Consider the following 24,433-nt stretch of genomic DNA (forward strand, 5'->3'; position numbering starts at 1 on the left):
GTGGGAGTAAACCCATCCAAGCACGGGGAGAACATACAAACTCCGCACAGGAAGTCCGGTAGCTGGATTTGAACCCACAAAGGACGTTCCCAAGACCTTAGAACTGTGCCGCACACGCGCTAACCACTGCGCCGCCGTGCTGCCCTTGATTTTAGCCTGATGTTGAATGAAATACATTCAGATTTCTTGACCTACGAGAAGTTTGCATGAATGCATGTATATATGAAGGGCAGCATGGCGGATGGGTGGTTAGCGCGCAGCCCCACGGTGCAGAGGTTCAGAGTTCAAGTCTAGCTATTGCAGCCACCCCGTGTGGAGTTTGCATGTTCTCCCGTGCCTATGTGGATTTCCTCCGGGCACTACGGTTTCCTGCCGGTCCAAATTGTCCCTAGGTGTGAGTGAGCGAGTGGTCTGTCTGTTTGCCCTGTAACTAGCCGGCAACCAGTTCAGGGTGTCCAATGCCCACTGCCCCAAGATACCCGGTATGGACTCCAGCCTCCCTGCGGCTCTACTGAGGATAAGTGGTGCAGATAATGGAATTATGATAATTTGTGTACTCATCACCCACAATGAAAGGAAAGCATATTCTGGTTGCCTCACTCTTGTATTTAAATTTATTTTTTGGGGGGGGAATTCAGAGAAAAGGTAGGTTTTATTTGTCTTTTCTGTGGCTTTTGCTAGCTTACATTTGTCCTCTATCAACGTGCACAGTCTTTGTACAAGTAGGTGGAAGTGGCGGGCGGGGTTATAAAATGTTGAGGGCGGACTTTGCGAAGAGTTCCTGACATATTAAACAGAAAAAGGTGAGGTTAGTGACGCAAATGGCAGATTTTCTTAAACAGCAGGTTTGGATATTCTGTTTGACATTTCACACAGAAGCGAGTAAAACATGGATCGTTATTCTAACAATTTGCAGGATTAAATGATGCCAGGGGAAGCATGTTATTGATCGCTGAAGCCCCCAAAAATGACAATTTCATTCCGTTTCTTATTCACTCTCATTTTGATTTATTCAGATGCTTGGCTGTTCTCTCCCCTGTCTAGAGAACATTACCGGCTTGCGATATCGTAGCAGAGCCATCGACATTATGAAAGAGACACTCTATGAGGCCTCATAGCTCAGTGGTTAGAGCATCGGGTCTTGTAAACCAGAGGTTGTGAGTTCAATTCTCACTGGGGGCTGAAAAGATGAAATTGAATTTTGGTAGAGGAGGTAGAGCGCTCGTCTTGGGATGAAGAGATCCCAGTTCGAATCCCGGCTCCTCCGTGTTACATGTCGAAGTGTCCTTGGGTAAGACACTGAACCCCTAATACCCCCAATAAGCAGGTTAGCGCCTTACATGGCTGCACGGCCGCTATTGGGAAATGTGAAGCACACTGTAAAGCGCTTTGGGAAGTCTTGCCTTGAAAAGCGTTATATAAGTGCAGATCATTTCATGTATTTTGAGTTTTTTTAAAGATATTTTACTCTGCTATATAAACTTTACACAGACTTATTTTCATTTTTGTTCTATTAAACATTATAATGGAATCTCTGAAGAAATATAAGGGGTGTACTCACTTTTGTGACGTATTGTACATACTTAACTTCCATGATCTGGAATTTGGATGGTTGCTTTAAATTGTTTTGCATATGTTAGCTTTGCTTGTTTTCTCCTACTAAAGATTTTTGTTATTAATTTAAGCCAGTTCTTGCAAGTGTCACCAGTTCTTGCTCTCAAACATAATTGATGATAAGGGATGGATATACTTCTGAAATAATGTCTGTTGGAGGCACTGCTGTGTACTTTCTTCAATATCGGTGGATTGTTCAAGGTTTCTTCATTTTCCTCATGTTGAGGTTTTTGAGTTTTTCCTTGCCCTCATGTAGGTTTTGGATCAGGGGATGGTGTCATAATAACCTGTAGTTTGCAATAATTCTGTGGTCTGTGCAGTCCTTTAAGACTCCTTGTGATTTCATATTCAAGCATTTAACCAATCGAATTTCAGCTATTAGTTGTTGTTAAGCTAAGAAATCTACCCTGAGGCCGTGTCCCGTAACATCAGTTCGAGAAAACTGTTGGTTTAGCCAATTATATTATGAGGTTGCGTCTGAGAGACCTCTGAAGGGCTTTGAGAAACATCACCAGTTTCACAATTTATAATTGGCCCGGGGGTAGTAATCTACCAAAGCGATCGAACCAACAGAGGTTAAACTTGACTGAGCTGTAAAAGCAAATATATCGTGTTGATTTAGTAGCGAAAGATCTGACGCGAGCAAGTCTTTCGCAAAAGGTTTTGTCCACCACTTTCAGCCTAGAGGTAAGATATTAAGCCCAACCTGACTCGATCTAAATTTTGGGCCAGGTTGGTTCAATCGGGTTGGGCTGAGCTTCTTTCTTGCTTACTTTTTTTATTGTTGTTATCCACCCGTCATTGTTCTTTTTGTCTTTGTTTATACAGTCTTGTTTAGCTTAGATTTTGCTACAAAAGACAGGCCTTACTTGTCACGCCCGCCCTTCGCATCCCTCCCCCCTCATGCCCAGTCTGCATTGCTGGCTCCCCTGAGCGGACCCAGAGAACCGGACATGCGGCGGGGTCCAGGGTCGGCCTAAATCATCTCTACTCTACCCGAGTCCTCATAAATCAAATAGGAAACTTCACACAAAATTTGCCTACACCCAATACGCTTATTTGGAGTGCATCACTCAAGTTTTGCAATAATCCCAGTCCTCTATTTTAGCACTTGAAAATGCATTTCCTTGATAAGTGGTGAATGAGTGCGGGACCAAACTGCTGTCTTGGAGAGAAGTGAACTTGTCACTTTTAATTCGGTCGTGCAACTTTCAGCAGCAGCACATTCAGTGTGATCTTTATTTTTAGCACAGTGGCTCGATGCATACAGTATGTCAGCAGTGTAGTGCGCAAGCGCTGACACTCATTCACAAGAACCTCTTCATTGTGTGCGTGGATGTGCGCACACAGCATGAAGCCGGTCTCGGCGAAAGTTTATTAACTTTCTTGTGGCCAATGAGACTCCTTGTGCGTTTTTCCTGCTGACCAATAAAATAGATGGAGGGCTTGGAGGTGGGTGTTGCTTAGCAACTGCAGGTAGAATCTCTGATCGTCTTGGACCCATTGTTTTATCTCGCTTCCCAGGGAGACGTTACATGATCTATGTTGTGATTTGTGGGGGGGAGGAGAGGGAGCTACACATCTGTCAAATGCGTCACAAAGTTGTTAACTCTATTTTTACATTGTGAGATGAGAATCAGCGAGTTTAACCGTGTGTTGACAAACACTTTGAACATGCTGCTGCAAATGTTTGTGTCTTTTGCTCAAAGAGACATTACACGTAGCTGGACCTAAATATTGAACAGTATAGCGCGGGGGTCGGCAACACGGGGATCAGGAGCAGCATGCGGCTCCTTAGCGCTGCCGGGTGGCTCCCTGGCCCTTTTCCTGTGAGGGAAATATCAATAGGGTTTGTAGGACGATAAACATGACACAAACACTGTAACGGTTTTAAGTCCTCTAAAATTGATCGGGGTTATAACAAGGTGTTGGACAGACCCAAATGCAGGACATAAGGGGACCAGAATACAAGGGATGTGGTGGAAACCTACTAGACATTTATTTAACAGCAACAACAAAAAAAACTTTACTGGTAAGAAGGTGGTGTGGGACCGGGACAGCTGAGGAGAATATCTTGAGAGGGAGGCTTTCAAGGGAAATTGGAAAGGGGGTCTTGGGGTGAAGGAAAATCTTGGAGTGGAGATTTGGGACTACCTTCAAGAAAGATGGCTTGAATGGATCATGGGACGAAGAGGGAACCCGAGAAGGAGTTTTGTGTGGCATGACCTAAGGCACATGTGTCAAACAGGCAGCCCGTGGGCCAGATCAGGCCCGCTAAGGGATTGAATCCGGCCGGCGAGACAACACTCAGAGAAGCGCAAGAGAAAAACAAGCTGCAGGTTGAAATATGTCAACTTGATGTTGCCAAAGCCAGGTTCCTCTCACAAAGACACTGTACTTGTATTTATTTATTTCTCTCTCTCTCTCTCTCTCTCTCTCTCTCTCTCTCTCTCTGTCTGTCTCTCCTCCCTCTCTCTCTCTCCTCCCTCTCTCTATCTCTCTCACGCTCTCTCTCTCTCTTTTCCACCCGTTTTCTCCCACTCTGTCTCTGTCTCTTTCACTCTCTGTGTCTCTATTTTTCTCTTCCTTTGTTGCTCTTTGTCTCTTGCTCTCTCTGTGTCTTTTTAACTTCATTTGGTCTAACTTCCTTTTTTCCTTTGCTCTTTCTCTCTTCATACCCATACCGCTTTCTTTACTCTTTTTCTCTCCTTCTGTCTTTCTTTTTCTCTTTGATTTCTTTCTTCCTCTCACTTTCTTTCCCCTTCTCTCACGACTTCTCTTTTTATCTCTTTTGTTTCTCACACTCTATCCCTCTCTCCCTTTTTGTCTTTCTTGGTCCCACCCTCTCTCCTTTTCCCTCCGTCTTTCTCTTATTTCTTTATCTCTCTTTTTCTTTCTCTTTAATCTACTAGTCCGGCCCCCGACAGAATGTTTGTTCTATCGTGTGGCCCCCGAGTTAAAATGAGTTTGACACCCCTGTCCTAAGGTAAGGGACGCTAGACCGAGGAAGGAATTGAAGAAGGAGGTTGTGGGAGAGGAACCTTAACGTTTTGGTGAATGAAAGTCTTCAAGAATAAAAACAGTTCAGCAAAGTGAGGTGGGAGCCCGGGCTATTCATAGTAGAGAAGGCTGATTGTCTAATTGAAAACACCTGGGGAGAGAAGGGGAAAATTAGGTAAAGCTGCAATCTTTTGAAGAAAAGGGGGACTGCAGGCATCAAATTATGACAGGAAGAGATTATTTATTTCAACGGAGCTGGTCCATGAGCTACGAGCTGCAGTCCGGTGCAATGCTTTCTCTCTCCACCGTCCCGTGTGGCAGTGTGGCCCAAGCTCAGCCCTTTTTAAAGGTGAAGTGTCACCAGCAAAGCCGGCAACTGTTTTCATCAAACCGGTCATGGACCCCAATGGTCTAAAGAGAAATAAAACTGAGAACAGAGGAGAGAACAGAGGATTCAATGTTTCCCGGACAGAATTATTTGCATTCATTGCCAATGCGGATGGATCGCCTGAATGTTTACCCTTTAGAGAGAAGTTAACAAATAACAAAAAAAAAAGTATGCTATGTCATGATCACTCATTTGGCACCAACCGCCGCAGGTTCTGATTGGCTCCCTGTCAGTATTTGAACCCAGTCCTGTCTGTTCCCTTTTGTCAGGTGTCTGCAAACCTCAGTGAACACTAGGCAAGCCTTTTTTGACCCTGACTCCCACCTGTCCCGTTTTTTGCTCCCGTCTGTCTCCAGCTATGACCCGTTTTGATCCTGACCACGTCTGCTCTCTCGTTCCAACTTACGACCTCTTTTTTTTGTCCGACTACGTCTACTCTACCGTTCTGGCTTACGACTCGCGTCCGACCTCGACCACGCCTTGCTCTCCCAGTTCCTGCTACTGACCTGTTTTTCCGTCCCTGACACCGCCATCGCCTGCTACGGAAGATCCACTTCCGCGTTCAAAGCACAATCCGAGGACGAGAACGATTTGCTTCCCACCTCCAGCGAACACCGGATCGTGGGCGCAGCCCTTTCTCTTTCTCTTTCCTCTCTGTCTATCCCTCACCCCCCCCATACACCCCCCTCTGGACGAAAACAAAGCCTGCAACAAGGACAATACAAACATCTCTTTGTTCCTTTATCTTCTTTGTTTTCATTTATCCTTAATGTAAAATGTGTAACTGGAGTGCCACGTCCAATTTCGTTGTCACAATATGTTCAACGCATCTTGTAACAATGACAATAAAGGTATATTTTATTCTATTATATTCTATTCTATTCTGTTCCATTCTATTCTATTCCTCCAATAAAACTTGTGAGAAAGGTAACGCAATTGGGTCCTATTTCTGTTCTGGTCCTGACATGATAATTTTCCAGCAGAGTACCCAGTTGGATGTGAGAGAAAAAGTGTGATTGCTTTACTTCTGGAGAAACCAAAAAAAGTAGATTTTAGAAGTAGTTTGCATATCCAAACTACACTACTGTCACGAGTTTTGTTGCAACCAAGCAGATAATAAAGCAGAGAAAACTGTTCACAGATGAATGAAGGAGTTATTCACAAATACATCAGAACCCCCTATTTACAGACTTCAAAAACAAAAGTGAAATAGTGCAGTAATTTCAAAACTTGCCTCTCTCCACTAAGACAGTGAAGCGCTGTTAAAAAAGTGTAAGCAACATCCCCAAAACAGCAAATAAATTACATTCTGCGCCAAAATATTCAACTCCCTGTCACGAGTCATGTGGTGTGATGGATTTATTTAATGATTTCCTTTAATTGTGTTAAAGCATTGACACATACTGTAATTTAATATTATTGTAATTAAGTACCGCCCACCCTTAACATAAGCTTCTCCATCTCAAAGAGTTTTCTCCTCATATGTTTTTATATTTCCCTTATTAATTGTTGAGATTAGTTTGTGTTATTTCTATCTGCAGCCTGCACTTTTTATAAGTTTGCTTTTCAAATGGGCTTGACTTGATTCAAAAGTGAAAAATTGTGCTACACCCCACCTAATTTTAGATTTTATATAGATACAGTATGTTTCCTCGCCTTCAATTCAAAGACTAAAGTGCCTCTCTCAATCCGTCCAATGATGCAAATATTTAAATAGGGGTTATGGAAATTCCTGGGATGCTCACTGGATTTGCCATGTAAAGCAGGACCATGAGGATTGTTGTTGACAAGCCTAGCTTTCATTGTCCACGACAGAAAACTCCTGAAAGTAAAGAAATGAACAATTCCAAACCTAAATGATCTACAGGGTATCTCTTAAATACTGGAGGATACGTCAGCCAGCTGGAAAATTCAAATAAGCAAAAGGGATAATAGGGTAAGTGATTTTAGTTATAAAAATATTTAACATTTTTAACAAGTAACAATAGGCTAATTATTTACTTATTTGGTAAATTGTAGAAGAAGAAACTTCAAACTTAGTTAAAATTTATAAAGTACTTAATTTTCCGCATATAAATGCCCAGGAAACAAATGATCTACAATTTGGAAGTCGTCCAAATTATTAGGGACGCACAGTAACTGTTTTTTTTCCCTACCGATATGATTACTGATCAAATCTGCTTCTAGAGATGGATACAAAAACCAATAACCTTTTTACTGCAATATTATAAAGAAGTAAAATAAAGGAGAAAAAAACACAAAATAATTGATTGGTATGTATGTCTATAATTTTGTTATAAATAAGGTGCATTGTTTTAGGTGTATTCAAAAGGTTTAAAGTGGAATATTTACTCTATTGCGCATGTATTAATAATGCCAAACTGAGTTCAAAGAGTCTTTATAATTTGTTTCCACCATGCCCTTCTGTTTTTATGTTGTATTGTTGAAGCTGTTTGAAACTCAAAACACATAAGAAAGCAGGAAAGGTTGTTGGGGGATGGGATTTGAGTGAGATTTCATGCTCTTGCTTGCTGTTTTCTGTTGGTGTAGCATGAAAATGGTGAAAGTAAGAAAATACATGTTTAAAGTACAGTGTAAAGAATAAATAAACAATGTATGAAGCGATGAAAGAAAACTACTGATCAAACAATGACATTTGACCAATAGTGGCTGAGTAGGTTTCTCATTGGCATGCCCATGTAAGAAATTTATTGCAGCGTTGACATGCTAATGGAGTTGGTTGGTTGGTTGGTTGGTTGTGTGCCTTAACCACTAGGGTCGTAGTGGTTACATTTCCTGTAGTGTGTCTTGTGCAAGTACGGCCTAGTGGCGGCCATTCCTCACCACACCATGAATACAGAAAAGTAACACATTTTGACATACAAACTCACACATATAGCAGTGGGACAGAAAAAGACATTCTATCAACAACCCAAAACTCATTGTACTCGCTAAAGTTCTGAAGCTACTATATACATTCATGACAGCGCCGGATGCATAATGACCCATGCGATGATGCGACTGATCGTGATTTAGCACACTGGTGCTTCACTCACATGATTGATTCAGTCTTGTTTAAGTTGTATTTAGTTACGCATGACAGGCTTTACGTGGCCCTTTGCATAGCTGGCAGGCAGCTCCCTGAGCAGACCATTCTCCACGGCAGCCCGTGTTTTCGGACCCAGAGATCCGAACGCGCAATCTGCCGAGGGTCAAACCAATATCACCTCTCTTCCACCAGAGTCCTCACAAATAAAATAGGAAATTTCACTTCCAGGAACCGGCTCATAGCGCCAGTTCATTTGTGCACGACACATCGCTAATTCAGACTGGAGCTGAAGGCCTGGGTGTAAAATCCACAACCCGCCCACTGAATTGAAGTAGTTTTGTTGGGTAGTTGTTTGTCAGCCTATCATCTGTTTACTTTTGCCCTCATTTTTACTCTTCTTTGCAAAAGAAAAAACATTTAGTGAAAATAAAATCTCTTCAGTCATGTGTGGGTAAACTGTCCTCGAAGGCTTCATGCCAAGCATGCTTTGGAAGATTCTCTTCTCCAACTCGGTTGATGCAAATAATCATCTCATTAGGGAGCTATGCAGGAGTTTGATAATGATCCTGGTCATTTTAGTATTTTGGAGCGACAAAGAAATCCCCCCCAAAAAGTACAGGACCGTGACCCTCGACGACCAAGGATGAAAATACTAATAATAATGTTTGTTCTTATGAGATTTGTGAAAATGTTATGCAATAGTATGCAGAGCAATCGCTTAACCACTGGAATTTTGTACACCATTAGTTTGTTTTTTCCAGACACGTGCATCTTCATGTGCAACTGCCATTTTAAAAACAGGCATATGACTCATAAGCAGTCCTACATTGTTTGTGTATTATGCCTTTCGCAAGACTTCGACTTGACCCTGGCATTCTCTTATTACAACGATGAGATTTTCCCCCTAAATCCGACCATATATTCACACCAAATACTGTATGTACACATATAAATAACAAACAAAAAAAACACGATTCACGAAAGCTGTCAGGACCAGAACGGAAACAGGACCCAATTGCGTTACGTTTCTCACAAGTTTTATTAAAGGAAAGAGGAAGGGCTGCGCCCATGATCCGGTGTTCACTAGGCGTGGGAAGCTAGTTGCTCTCGTACTCGGATTGTGATCCAAACACGGAAGTGGATCTTCCGTAGAGAGCGAAGGCGGTGTCAAGGACGGAAAAACGGGTCTTAAGCCAGGACGGGAGAGCAGACGTGGTCGGGATCAAAAACGGGTCGTAAGTATGGATGGGAGAGCAGACGTGGTCGGGATCAAAACGGGTCGTAGCCGGAAACAGACGGAAGCAAAAACGGGACAAGTGGGAGTCAGGGTCGAAAAGGCGTGCCTAGTATACACTGAGGTTCGCAGACGGACTGACAAAAGTGGACAGAAAGGACTGGGTTCAAATACTGACCAGGAGCCAATCAGGACCCGCGGCAGTTGGCGCCAAATGAGCGGGCACAGGTACTTCGCATCAGTAATCATGACAAAAGCTGAACCAAACTATGGAGGACAGATCCTGCCAAATGTATAAACATATAATGACCTACAAAGTCATGCTGTTTTTCCGTAGTGCATAACTAAAGTTGATTTTCACTTACTTTTGGAACATGCGCTTCAAGAGGCCGAAAAATTTCCCAATTTCGTTGTCACAATATTTTAGCCCATTTTGTAACAATGACAATAAAGGTATATTCTATTCTATTCTATTAACAAAAAAAAGCGTTCAAACCATTTTTTAAACCGCATAAATTGTTCTTACTCCACTTTCATTTCAAAAGAAGTGGCTCGCCTCTTCTTTACACTTTACACCAACCATATTATATGGATGCACAAAATATTAAACAACAAAATGTCAAAGTTCTTAGTGTGCTGGAGATGGTATAGACATACACAGTATAGAATGTTTACACATGAACTAGAAAGAGAAAGGGGATTGTTTTACTGGGTAGATGCTGGGTGACCTCTAACAGCGCCACACGCCGGTACCGGCGGAAAGAAGCACTACAGTAATGTCCTGCACTCGGAAAAAGGTGCACACAACACGGAATCTAACTTACAGCAATGTCCGGGTATTTTTCGACATCCCGGAAAAAAATGTTCGGATCTATCGTTTTTCGTAAGTCGAATGGTCATGAATGGTCTGTAACTACATAAATGACAACATGCATAAATGATTGAATACATTGCATTTATGACACACTTTTAGATATTAGGTGAGTTATTTATCTGTTTATTTATCTGGCACTCTTGTCTGTGGTTTTTATATATATTTTTCTACAGATGGCAGGATCAGTTTTTTGTGTTTAATATTGGACATACAAAAAGGAGATTTCATAGGATGCCAGTCCCTTATTTCTTATAATTGTCCAATGTTGTCCGTTTCTTTGTCGCTATTGGCCAATCCTGTTGCTGTTCTTTGACCTCCACACCCCTTAGGGCTGTTTTTTTTTTTTTTTTTTGTAAATTTGAATATTCAATAAAAATAAAAGTGGGATTTAGGAGGGAAGGGAATTCTCTTATCTGCAGGCTTCTTTCTCAGACTTCCTTGCAAGTTTGAAATCCATTGACGTATTCTCTCCTTATTTTGACTGTCTACTATAGTTTAAACTTATCAGTCCCGCATCCCAATCCCAAAATATACATCTATCCACAACAGGCTTAACCCACTTACCACAGACAGCATTACTGTCGTTATCACCTTCAGTTTCAAAGATTATCAACATAATAATTCTCTCACAAACCCACGATGACTAAGAGTATGATAACGAACATAAAAAAAGGAAAAACAATACAAAAACCTACCTTACAAACGCAATTTTGTACATTTGATTATAGTGCTGACTCGGTTAGGCAAATACTCCACTTAATACCATGATCAGAGAGTTCAATTTTCGCATCTGTTATCTTTTCTAGACTGCAGTGTTGATAAATGTATTCATTTTCCAACTGCTCATCCTAGGACATGGGGAGAACTCCACGAAGGAGGCTGCTGGCTGCCACTCTTAGATAAAATGTCGTTTTTAGAATATTTTAAACATTTTTGATGCAGTTTTTCCTTAAAAAGCAACAGCACTGTAATATTCAAATAGATTTAATGTTCTTTTCCAAAAGCCCTAAAATAATAGTGATAGATGTCTTTAAAAATGTAATCCAATGTTCTTAAAAGCGGCACGGCGACTGAGTAGTTAGCGCGTCCACGGCATAGTTTTGAGGTCATGGGATCGAACCCTCCTGTGCAGAGTTTGCATGTTCTCCCATTGCTTGTGTGGGTTATCTGCTGGGCACTCCCACATTCCAAAAACATGCATGTCTGGTTAATTGGCCAATTGGAACCTAGGTGTGAATGAGCCAGTGAGTTGTCTGTCTCTGTGTGCCCTGTGACCGGCTGGCAACCAGTTGAGGGTGTCCCCTGCCCACTGCCCGAACATAACTGGGATGGGCTCCAGCACCCCCGCGACCCGACTGAGAATAAGTGGTGCAGATAATGGATGGAAGGATGTTCTTCAACTGAAGCAGCACTGTCCTTCTGAACATGGCCTTAAGTGGGCAAACATAAAATAAGTGTCTAAGATCCTCTTTTGCCTCCCCACAGAACAGGCAGTTAGGATCATTTTTTATGTGACATATTTTTGTTGCTATAATTTTATATAGAATTTTAAATTGACTTATCCGACAGGATGGGTCAATTCATCTCATCTCATTAGCCGTACCGCTTATCCTCATTAGGGTCGCGGGGGGGACGGAGCCCATCCCAGCCATCTCCGGGCAGTGGGCAGGGGACACCCTGAACTGGTTGCCAGCCAATCGCAGGGCACACAGGGACAGACAACTCATTCGCTCATTCACACCTAGGGACAATTTGGACCAGCCAATTCACCTGAAATGCATGTTTTTGGAACGTGGGAGGAAACCGGAGTGCCCGGAGGAAACCCACGCAGGCACGGGGAGAACATACAAACTCCGCACAGGAAGTCTGGAGCTGGATTTGAACCCACGACAGGTTCCCATGACATGAACTGTGTCGCACAAGCGCTAATCACTGCGCCGCCGTGCTGCTAGGATGGGTCAATTGAACTATTCTAAAGAGTTCTAAAATATTATTGTCTTTTTAATCATTCAATTCATCATCCAAAAACAATTAGGGGGGAAAGTTAAGCACTTTGGTGTCTAAAACCATGAGTATTTCTTTGAACTTAACCGTTTTTTAGAAACTTTCAAGAACCGGAACAGGAACAGGACCCAAATGCGTGACATTTCTCACACAAGCCTTTTATTTTACGGGAAATGGGGAGTCATGAACGTTAGGCAGCAGTCTGGCGTGGAATAATAGGAAGCCAGAGGCCGACGAGATCGATACCAATTGCCCGAGCAGATATCAGACAGATGGGGTCGATACCGAACAAGACGGGACAGACAGGATTGATATCAAAACAGGAAATTAATATTAAACAGGACAAACTAGACGGGAACGAAACTGGAAACCGATATTAAACAACCGGACAGACAGGATAGATTCCGAAACAGGATATCGTAATTAAACAGGACAAACTAGACGGGAACAAAACTGGAAACCGATATTAAACAGGACAAAAACAAACGGGAACAATACCGGACCGGAAATACCAACAGAGAACAGGACAGAGTCAAAACCCACGTCTTGCGGGGCAGAGGTTCGTTTACGGACTGACAAAGGAGGAGTGAGAGCACTGATCTAAAATAGAAGGAAAGCCAATCTGTCAACGAGCCGCAGCTGGCGCCAAACGGGCGGGGCCAATTGGGCGCCTTGGCAACCGTGACGGAAACAGCATTTGAGGAAATAAACCAATGACTTACTATAACTTTTCTCTTTGATTAAATTGATTAAATTTCAAATTAAACTAGGAACATTATATACCTATGAGAATCGATTAAAGCATCTAAAATGTCTCCTCTCATCCAAAAGTTCAATAACAAACAATCAGGTTTTAAGCAGCAAGCCTTTTCCTTTTGAAGGGGTAACCTCATTATTTCTCAACTAGATGCCGCTGTATTGTGTCGTGCAACCAAAAACGAGCACTACAAAGCACAAAGAAGAATACAAACTCCTGAGACTCAAAGTGACCAAACCTCACAATTTCTCTTTAAATGTTTTTGCCTAACCTTTTGAAAGTTTTTTTTTTGGTTACCCGTAGCAACACAGTGACCGACAGTGAACTCCCTTTAGGCAAGGCTCATTTTATGTCAAATTAATATAATAAATAAAGTTTTTTTAACCACTGTGAGGTTTCAAAATAATACACACTGTCCCTTTAAGGGCGTTGCGAGTCAACTGCAACACACAACTCATCAATACTCTTGCCGTTGGTAAGACACTGTGTTGTAGGTAATGTGGAATTGGAGGAAAGTGTTACAGTTTCCTCTTGTAAGTATTGTCTCCTGTTGTGAAACATTGTGACGGAAAATCAGTAACCCGGTGATGGCACAGCAGAGGGACTTGCCCCTTTCAATTCTCCTCCTGCTTATACAAAGCCTAGCTGAGGTGTACGCCATGTTAGCCTGTGGATGATTCATCCTCAGGTGAATGAGCTATACGTTGCAGGTAGTATTGCTGATGTTTCTTAAATTGCAGAGTCAGCAAAAGTACTTAAAATCCAAACCCACACACTGCAAATGACAACTGACACGCCAGTGCTGCTTTACTCAGCCGAGAACAAGAAAAATAATCCCTGTGTTCCTGTGTCCCTGTTTCTGTTGCTCGCATAATAACAACATCAGTGACGCGCACGACGGTAAGGTATCAGCTGAACCTCGAGAATTGTATTTTCTTTATTGAAACTGCAAATTTGTCATCATTGCGGCAATTGCCATGGAGACAGCGTGAGTCCCAAACCGAGCACTACGAGATGTTGCCATTGTGCATTGGCGTGTGCTCATTACCCTTTCCAGCAGCTTACAGGAACCACTGCACGCCCTGTGGAAAGACAGACAGACAGACAGACAGACAGACAGAGAGACAGACAGACAGACAGGCGGACGGACGGACGGACGGACAGACGGACAAACGGGCAGGCAGGCAGTTAGGTAGGTAGGTACCGTATTTTCCGCACTATAGGGCGCACCGGGTTATAGGACGCACCCCCAAAAAATAGTTTTTGGTCCTATATCTTCCATAGGTAACGCGCACCGGATTATAAGGCGCTACAATGGGAACGTGGACAAAACAGTCAGATGATTCAGTCCAACTGATTACCCCCTTAACATTCCCAAAGCTTGCAAAGAAGCAAATACGTGTCGTAGACACGTGCGGATGCGGTGTCCGTACGATGTCACTTAAATGCGTCATTTCAAATATCATTCGGAAGGTTGAAGTCTTGGGATTCAAGAAATGCCAAACATTTCTATGTTTCTATTTTCTTTTTCGCTCACAACTTTACAGTGCATATGACAATAAACACTTGGAATTGAGTTTAATTCACTCAACTCATCACAGCAACATCAAGATCGTTCTAAAACAAGATACCGGGAAAATATAAAGCCGCATCACTCACCTAAGTTCTCACGTTCAATAATGATACGCAATCATGGTCTTCTTACAACCGTGAGTGAAGTAAAAAAGTAAAAAAAAGATTAGAATATTTACAAATACAGACTAATGAAACATGTTTCTTTATGGCATACTTTAGCAAGCTTGCTACGCCATTGCTAAACTCGGCCGATTGCAGAGTTTGTTTTGGCCATCTAGCCAATCCGAGGCTCCGAATAACTTCAGCCAATAGCGATCGATTTAACGGATGATTGACACATTGGTTAGCCAATGAAACGCCGGTATATAAATCCCAGCATACACCGCGGACTTGGTACGCCATTGCTAAACTCGGCCGATTGCAGGGTTTGTTTTGGCCATCTAGCCAATCCGAGGCTCCGAATAACTTCAGCCAATAGTGATCGATTCAAATGATGATTGACACATTGGTTAGCCAATGAAACGCCGGTATATAAATCCCAGCATACACCGCGGACTACTCCACGTTCGGGGTAAAATCGAGTCGGCGGCTGTTGAGTAAGTTGCGAGACCTTGCGAATTTAATATTGAGCCGTATATAAGGCGCACTGTGTTATAAGGCGCATGGTCAGCTTTTGAAAAAAATTAAGACTTTTAGGTGCGCCTTATAGTGCGGAAAATACGGTACCTTAAAATAAAAAAGACTTTCACCAAGGCTAGCTATTACAGTGTATTATTTTGTATGTGAGTTACAGTAAAATACTCAGGACAATATTGGTGTAAATACACAATTTGAATAAATCATTGACTGATTAATTGAACTGAAGAGAAAGGTGTGTATAAAAAAAGCTTTATATTAAGCTTGTCCCGCCTTTCGGAGCACCTCATCAGTCCTTTGATTGTTGTGACAGAAGAACAAATGAATAAAGTCATAAATCAGTCATAAATGTTTAAGGTGGGTCCACATCGTGCATGCTGGGTGCACAGTAGCGGACAGGAAAACACTTCAGAGGGTCATCAACAGAGCCCAGAGTATCGCTGGTTGCTCTCTGCCCAGTCTGGAGGACATTGCCTGCTCTCGCTATCTCAGCAGAGCAAAAAAAAGTAAGAAACTTAAATAACAGTGGGATTTCGCTCATGAAATCAGGAGAGAATATCAACACAGCTGCTTGAACCGAACCACTCAAAAACCCATTTTGCACCAATTTATACCACCAGGTCTGCAAAGGTGCAACTCACAAATAGCTTGACTTGTTTTGTTTTAGCTTGGATTGAAGTATGGTTTGGTCATCACCCGGTGAGAAGGCTGGTGGAAGGTTAGGTTGGAAAAACACAATTCAGCAAAGGTGATAGGTCTTGAAAATGGAGCATGCCCCTTAAGGCCCTTGAATTTTTGTCTGAAACCCTGGAGTCCACTGGCATGCTGCTGAGTGGGATTCAGTCTGTGTAAAACAGGTGGTTAGCCGGGACAGGAGAGCAGAACGTGGTCGGGGTCGAAAAAACGAGTCGTTAGCCGGGACAGGAGATCAAAACATGGTCAGGGTCAAAAAACGGCTCGTAGCAAGAGACAAACGGAGAAATCAGGAACGAATGGGCGGAAAACGGGCGAAAAACGGGACCGACAGGAGTCAGAGTCGGAAATGCTTGCCTTGTGAAAACAGAGGTTTGCTGACGGACTGACAACAGGCCAGTGAAAGGACTGAGCTTAAGTAGGACGGGGAACCAATCAGGATGCCAGCAGCGGCTGAGTCTTGAAAATGGAGCATACCCCTTACGGCCCTTGAATTTTTGTCTAAAATCCTGGAATCCACTGGTATGCTGCTGAGTGGGATTCAGTGTCTGTACAGTGTCTGTCTTGGCTGAGACCTGGAGGCAAACTGGGCTGGCTTTATAGCCCTGCAGCTTAGTTGGAGTGTTTTGGACAATGTGGCTTATTGTGACAATGATGATGGCACGTTTGAAAGCGTGAGAATCACACTCTTTTTTTAAATAATCAGCTAAAGATGAGGAGCCCAGAAGAAAAACTCAACCAAAGACAAAACCAGTTTACCTTGAACACGTGGTTAGAAACACATTGCCTATTTACCTCTGGGTAGGATATCTCCTTAGCACCCTACCCTCCATAAAAAGTGTATGTTTTTATGTGTGGCTATAAATAATTGAAGACTTTGAGTTTGACCCTCTCTCAACAAAATTCAACTGTTATCTTAATCAGGAGGTTTCCGGTGTTTGTGAGACCTACGTTGATGTTTTCCTGCTGTTTTCTATCCCCCTCATGATATTTGTTGGAATTGTCAACTGAATAGTTTACAGTCAGTCACGGTGAACTGTATTCGGTCCGCCTGTCCGTCATTTATACAGGCGAATATGCTCGGACAAATTTGAGACTAATTTTAAGACATCCGGCCTGGGGGCAGAGTTATCTGCTAGGAACAAGTTTACTTTTCAAAGTAAAGTGTCATGATTACTGATTGAAATCAGCTGTGCCCTCTCATTTGGCGCCAACCGCCGCCTGTTCTGATTGGCTCCCTGTCACTATTTGAAGCCAGTCCTGTCTGTCCCCTGTTGTCAGTCCGTCTGTGAACCTCTGTGTATAAAAAAAACACGAATCACTGAATCCTACCTGTCCCGTTTTTTTGCTGCTGTTGGTCCCCGGCTACGACCTGTTTTGATCGCGACCACGCCTGCTCTCCCGTCCCGGCTTACGACCCATTTTTGATCTCGACTACGTCTGTTCTCCCCTCCTGGCTTACGACTCGTTTCCAATCCCGACCACGTTTTTGCTCTCCTGTCCCGGCTATCGACCTGTTTTTCCGTCCATGACACCGCCATCGCCGGCTACGGAGGATCCACTTCCATATTCGTATCAATCCGATTGCGAGAGCGACTTTCTTCCCGCGTCTAGCGAACACCCGTTCGTGAGTGCAGCCCTTTTTCAGATTCAGATTCAGATTCGGATATACTTTATTGTCATTCGTGTACATGTGTATACAGAACGAAATGTCGATACATCTGACCCGCAGTTTCCTTGAGCGTCAGCCATGTGTTCGTCAGAATTATAGCGCATCACAGTTCGTCATCTCGCGGTTCGATGTTAGTTCCAGTTGTAAATGGTCCAGGTTATTGTCCAGAGAGCGAACGTTGGAGAGGAAAATGGATGGGAGAGACGTTTTGAAGGGTTTAGCCTACAACCTCGCTTCCTCCTCCGGTCACACCGCTCTCTTGCCACTCTGCTTCGCTGCTTTATAGGCCGCTGGGTCTTGTTGATGTAGCAGTCCGTGGCTAAATAAACACTCCCGAGTGGTCGTAGCACCGAGCGCTTGATTTCTGGATGATCGCATATCCAGCAAAAAAACTGCGATCGTATATTAATCTGCGGTTTGAGTTGACTTTGTTCGCTGTCAAAACTGAGTCGAAGACTGGGTTTTATGACCGAAGTGTAAAAAACTGTTGCGAGCCGATGTAGCCGCAGCCGAACAGGGGCGCCGCCATCTTGACTTCCAATAAAACTTGTGAGAAACGTTACGCGATTGGGTCCTGTTTCCGTTCTGGTCCTGAAATAAAGAATAAATAGCACAATGTGAGTAGGAGGGGGTGTAATGGAGTCGTTTCAAAAGATTTGAAAAGATTTTGATACGAGGAACTTTTTGCGGCATTGGACATCTAGGGGCTTTGTTTACATGAATTTGGCTGCTCGATGCCACAAAGGAGACAGTTTGTTCAGTCCTGCTTTTATTTGTGGCAGCCCTTTGATGTATGGAAAGGCCTTGGCGGGGTATCCCTAGCATGAGAAATCCTGCTCCTGCCTCATTTAAAAGCTTTCCATTTTTTTATCTCATCTGTGCGCCTACTTTCCGTCTGTCACTTTCACACAATTGTAGTTGGCCTACAATGTTTAAAGGAGAGGTCACTTGGGTAGTGCCCCCTATGGACAGCTGAGGTGCCCACAACCTATTCTTAAATTAGCTCACCAGTGCTGGGTCATTGTGATTTTCTGGTAAAATTATTTTTCAGTGGACTGAGTCCATCTACTAGAGGTGGGCGACACTGGGAATGTTCGTATAGATTCGATCCAAGTGAATATGTGGTAGTGTCAATTGATACCGATCTAATACGGATACTTTTTGCTTGGAGATGTCATGATCACTGCTTAATTAAGACTGCTTAATTTACGAAAAACACAGCACAAAGATTGAAGGCACTAAAAATGTTTCATTTTTATTAACCCCTTAAAAATCCTGTGAAATCCACCTAAAATTCCAATCCAAGACATACCCAAAGTAAATTAAATGCTGTTGTTGAACTGTTTAGAGAATCTGAACGGTTGTGGTCTCTTTTGAAAGAGAATTTTGTGAAGTTCTGTCCCCATATGAAAAAAATCACTCCAAGTGCTACTAACATTAAGTAATCTAACACACAGAAATAGAAAGTTTTTATTTTTGCACAATTTTTTAATTTTTTTTTTTTTCAATTTCATGCCTGAAGATGAGTGGAGCATGGGCATCTTGGCTGTAAAACACCTGCATGAAGCCCTACCTGGTGCCAAGTTGCTCACAATCTAAAAAAACTAAACATTAGTATTTTACAAATTTTTCCAAGGGTATATGTAGGGGTTTCCAAAATTTACCATATGGAGATTCCAAAAACCAGTGACTGGTGACATCATACAGACACGTGTTTGCTTCTCAACAGTCTGAAGACCCGTGGTCAGGCGGAACTTTAAGGGGTTAAATAACTACAACTCAAATTTTCACGATATAGGAAAGTAAATACAAATCCATTCAATATGGTTGGAGTAAAGTGTAAAGAAGAGGCGAGCTGTTTCTTTTGAAATTTAAATGGAATAAGAAAGCTTGACGCGGTTGAGAAAATGGTCGGAATGCTTTTTTCGGACACTTTTTACCACGGAGGAGAACCTCTTGAAGTGCATCTTCCAAAAGTAAGTTAAACTCAACTTTATTTATCTTTATAGAGCATATTATTTTATGAAACATTTGTTTTTCAGTGTCAAAACAATACAGGTTACCTACAGTATACTAAACATACTTATATAAACCTTAAACATACATTCCATACAAAATATAGCACTGAAGCAACTTAACAAAGAAATTCAACTTATGAACGATCGTAAGTGGGGCAGCGTCCGTACAAAAGTTTGAATTAGACGGTTAATAAATTCACATAATTTCTTGCAATTCTAGGAAAAAAACAGTACTCAGGTATTTAAAATTGTCTGAAAGAATTTTTTTTAATATCCTTATACTCATAATAAAACCATGTTTTGTATAGGGTTCCTCAGAAAACCAGGAAGGGCTGAATCATGAAATGTGGCCATCTTCGTCAACAGATGTCCCAAACATGTGCTGCAATACAAGTCAGTACATCACACAAACATCATGTCATATTTTGCACTTCGTTATAAGTTGCCTTATATGCAAATTCTCAAGTCTCATCCAACTGGAGCCAGCAGTAGCTTTCACCACTGAGCAACATGCAAATATGCGAACCTGGATTCGAATTTCCAGATCTCAATATATGTTCAAGCTAAAAGGTGAAAAAAAAAGGAATAGAAAAACACCCCTCAGTGCACCATGCTGCACATGATGAATACATCCATTCACATGTGCCATTAAAGTGTCACCGTCCGAGATTGAGTTATAGTTGAGGTAGATTCGGATTGGTCTCCCGGTGTCCTGTCGTCACCGCAAAATCAGAGGCAGCAAAGACAATCTTGAGATCTCGTCGCTTTTGGCAGCCCTTCGGTCTGGTGGCAGTTTTAGATTACTTATCTGAGCAGGGCGGCCATAAAACTACTGGCAGACAAGCAGCATCTTCTACTCTGGCAGAGGCCGGCTAGACTGAGGTCAAAGCAGCCTTTGCTTGAAAAAACTAATTTGAGCAAAACATATTCATTCCGGTACCTCTTGATACTTAACTTGACGTCAATGTTCTATCTTCTGATTGTAAAACAGGGGTCTCCAACCTTTTTCAAGCGACTAACTACCTTTTGTTACTAATTAGCACAAAGGGCACCCACTTTGATATACATTTCTAAAATTGCCACCTAGCTAGATGGTGTACTAAATAGCTAAAAAGCAGCGTGATTGTTGGCTAGAATGGTAGACAAGTTTAAAAAACCAAAAGGGAGCTAGATAGCTAGCTGAAAGGGTAAAAAGCAATCTAAATAGTCATATATAACGCTAAAAAAAAGCTATATAGCTAGCTGAAAGGTAGGCCAAATTTTAGCAAAAAAGGGTAAAATGTTAGCGATATAGCATTAAAAGAATGTAAAACGTTATCGAGATAGCTTGCTAAATAGCTAAAATGGTAGAAAGGAAGCTCGATGCAAAGCCAAAAAGGTAGCCAGATGCTCATTTTTTGCTCATCCGCTTCATAAAACCTGGACATTGGATTTAGTTTGTTGTATGTCCTATAAAACCCAAAAATGAAAACATTAATAAATAAAGGTGTCTACATTAGTCTCCGGTCCAGTCTTCTCCAAATTGAATGCTTGCCTATTATTCTTCAAGCAATATGGTGATACGATTAGTGTCTATCAAGAGAAGCTTATTTGGGAAATAATGTTTTAGATGTAGCTCAGGAGGTAGAGCGCTCGTCTTGGAATCAAGGGATCCCAGTTCGAATCCCGGCTCGTCCGTGTTACATGTCGAAGTGTCCTTGGGTAATACACTGAACCCCTAATACCCCCAATAAGCAGGTTAGCGCCTTACATGGCTGCAAGGCCGCTATTGGGAAATGTGGAGCACATTGTAAAGCGCTTTGGGAAGTAATTGACTTGAAAAGCGCTATATAAATGCAGATCATTTCATTTCATTATGTCAGTTACCTGGAATATAACCTGTGGTAGAAAATTAGCCACCAGAGCTTTTACTTGGTATTTTTGAGAGTTTTTACTGCATGTGTGGTCTTCAAATGCACCAGTTAAGCACAGAATTGAGTGTGTGTTCATCCCAGGAGAGGCATGGTTTTCATGACCCAGATGTCTTACTTCTGTGTGGATCATATGCACCCAAAAACACAAACTACGCTACACCCACTCCTGATTTCATGATAAAATTGGTTAAAACAGTATTCATATTACCTGGTCTTGGGCTTGTCGTTGAAATATTGATGACATTGCCGCAAATCCACACTTTACACTTTGGTATTATACTAGCCTGGGGATACACCAGTGGAAGCCAGACAACCTTCCAAACACCGTCCGTCACATTGTACACAGAACCGCTAAATTAGCACAAACGTGGCATTTAGCACCAGCTTGAAGTACGGTGGCTGCAGGGCGATCATTTACAGGCTGCATTACTTCCACACGACCTAAACTCTGAGTCACAGACTGAGCCTGGTAATTAATTTCCAGCCTTTTCAGAGGTACTTTACAGTGATGTGGAGCGCATCAGCAACAGGTTTTCGTTGTGATTCGGGCCCAACTCCTTATAAGGAAATTAATACCAAATATTTGTTTTCTATTAGAGGTTGGGGCAGGTAATCAGAGCTTTGGTTGTTTTCTTCTTCCTCGTTGTAGATCTATAAAATCAAAATATCAAATTTCAGTCCTGGGATGGGAACATAAAGCCTACTAAATCAAAACTAAGTAATCCCTGCTTTACATTTTGTCTTCAGTTCCTTACTGATTGTGGAAGTTTTCCTTTTTTCTCCTTTTTACTTTTTAATAAGTTTTATTAGTGTTTTTTTCTGCATAAATGTTGTTAACAATATAGGTCGTTGTCACAAGTATGCATGTTTTTTTATTTAGATTTTTACTGTTTTTGATAGAATATTTTCATTGAACATTGGTCAAGATGCTGAGCATTTTAAATGGAAGTCAACCTAAAGGTGTCACGGCCAGAACAGAATTAAGACCCAGATGCGTAACGTTAACTACAAGTTTATTGAGAGAAAGAGAAAGGGCTCGCTGGACGCGGGAAGCAAGCAGCTCACAGAATCAGATCGTGTTCCGAATGCGGAAATGGATCTTCCGGAGCGGGAGATCGTGGTGTCGAAGACGGAAAAAACAGGTCGATAGCCGGGACAGGAGAGCAAAACGTGGTCGGGATCATAAACAGGTCGTAAGCCGGGAGGGGAGAGCAAAATGTGGTCGGGGTCAAAAACAGGTTGTAGCCGGAGACAAACAGGGAAATCAGGAACGGACGGGTGGAAAACGGGTGCAAAAAGCGGGACCGACGGGAGTCAGAGTCAAAGTGCTTGCCTTGTATAAACAGAGGTTCGGTGACAGACTGACAACAGGGGAGTGAAAGGACTGAGCTTAAGTAGGACGGGGAACCAATCAGGAAGCCCGCAGCGGCTGGCGCCAAACGAGAAGGCAGAGGTGAAACTAATCAGTCATCATGAAAAAAGGATTTAGTCATAATTTGTAGCACTGGCCTCCATTATTCTAAAGATGTCCTTTTGATTGCTATTGTTTGTCAAATATCAGCTAAGCATTCCACTTGTTTATATCCTTCTCTGAGGGGTGGGCTTTTTGAGACTTGGTGTTCAAAGAATATTACATTCGGGCAAGATAACAACCAATGGCGGTTCGAACAATTTCTGAAGCAGAGTCATGATTGGTCATTATCTGAAGCTTAATGACATGTGATGTCATCTTCACATGACAGCAGCTCTTAAAATTGGCTATCCCTGAGATACAAACAGGTGGTTGTTGCTTGTATTCTGGTTGGTTGGTTGGTTGGTCAGTCGGTTGGTTGGTTGGTTGGTTGGTCGGTTGGTTGGTTGGTTGGTTGGATCCCTTAACCACTAGGGTTGTAGGGGCACTATTTCATGTGGTGTGCCTTGGGCAAGTACAGCCTGGTGGCGCTCATCCCTCTCCAGGCCAATATGTGTTTCCACTCGGTCTCGAAACGGGGACCTTTTGCATGTGAGACGAAATGTGCTAACCACTGCACTAAAGTGCTACGTTTAGATACAAGATGATATGCTTCTGAAATATGAGTGTTGACTTCCACTTTAAAAGCTGAAAAATATTAAAATATTTCTGTCAGGACCAGAACAGAAGGAGGACCCAGATGCGTAACGTTACTCACAAGTTTATTGAAATAAAGAGGAAAGTCAGCGCCAGCGATCCAGTGCTCGCTGGACGCGGGAAGCAAGCCGCTCACGAGAGCGTGTTCTGAATGCGGAAGTGGATCTTCCGGAGCGGGAGATCGTAGCAGAAAAGCAGGTCGTTAGCCGGGACGGGAGATCAGAACGTGGTCGGCGTCAAAAAACGGGTCGTAGCAGGAGACAACTGGGGAAATCAGGAACGGAAGAGTGGAAAACGGGAGTCAGAGTCAAAAATGCTTGCTTTGTGAAAACAGAGGTTCACTGACAGACTGACAACAGGCGAGTGAAAGGACTGAGATTAAATAGGATGAGGAACCAATCAGGTAACCAGCGGCAGCTGGCGCCAAACGAGTGTGCACAGGTGAATATAATGAGTAATCATGACAATATCTTTAATCCAAATGTGTAAACCATACTGATTCATCATCAGAAAATAAATACATTTGAGTCAAACAAAAATGTCTGCATATGACACTCAACACAAAATAAAAGCTTGGATAAACAAACAGATACATACAGTTGACAAACAACATTGATGGACAGACAGACAGACAGACAGACAGACAGACAGACAGACAGACAGACAGACAGACAGACAGACAGACAGACAGATAGACAGACAAAGACTGATGAGGACAACATGGGTGATAGATGTCACCAATGTAGCTAAGACACAGAAATTGTCATTGTGGGTAAAGATATCAAAGTGCCTATTGACAAAATGTTGGGCTTGCACTTGTTGTTTCCGTAATGATTCTGGAGACCAGTCAAGATCCAAAAGCAATTAGTGTGTGTAAGCAGGGAAGTTTGATAACAAAA

General features: G+C 42.4%; 1 non-coding gene across 1 annotated transcript; it reads left to right on the top strand.

Annotated features, from left to right (window-relative positions):
* Positions 1–1,108: 1,108 nt before the first annotated feature.
* Positions 1,109–1,182, top strand: trnat-ugu (transfer RNA threonine (anticodon UGU)). Its single transcript has one exon. It is a non-coding gene; the product is annotated as a tRNA-Thr (tRNA).
* Positions 1,183–24,433: the final 23,251 nt, after the last annotated feature.

This window comes from Urocampus carinirostris, chromosome 4 (genome assembly GCF_059441175.1).
Source record: "Urocampus carinirostris isolate Australia breed hairy pipefish chromosome 4, RoL_Ucar_1.0, whole genome shotgun sequence".
Taxonomy (NCBI): domain Eukaryota; kingdom Metazoa; phylum Chordata; class Actinopteri; order Syngnathiformes; family Syngnathidae; genus Urocampus; species Urocampus carinirostris.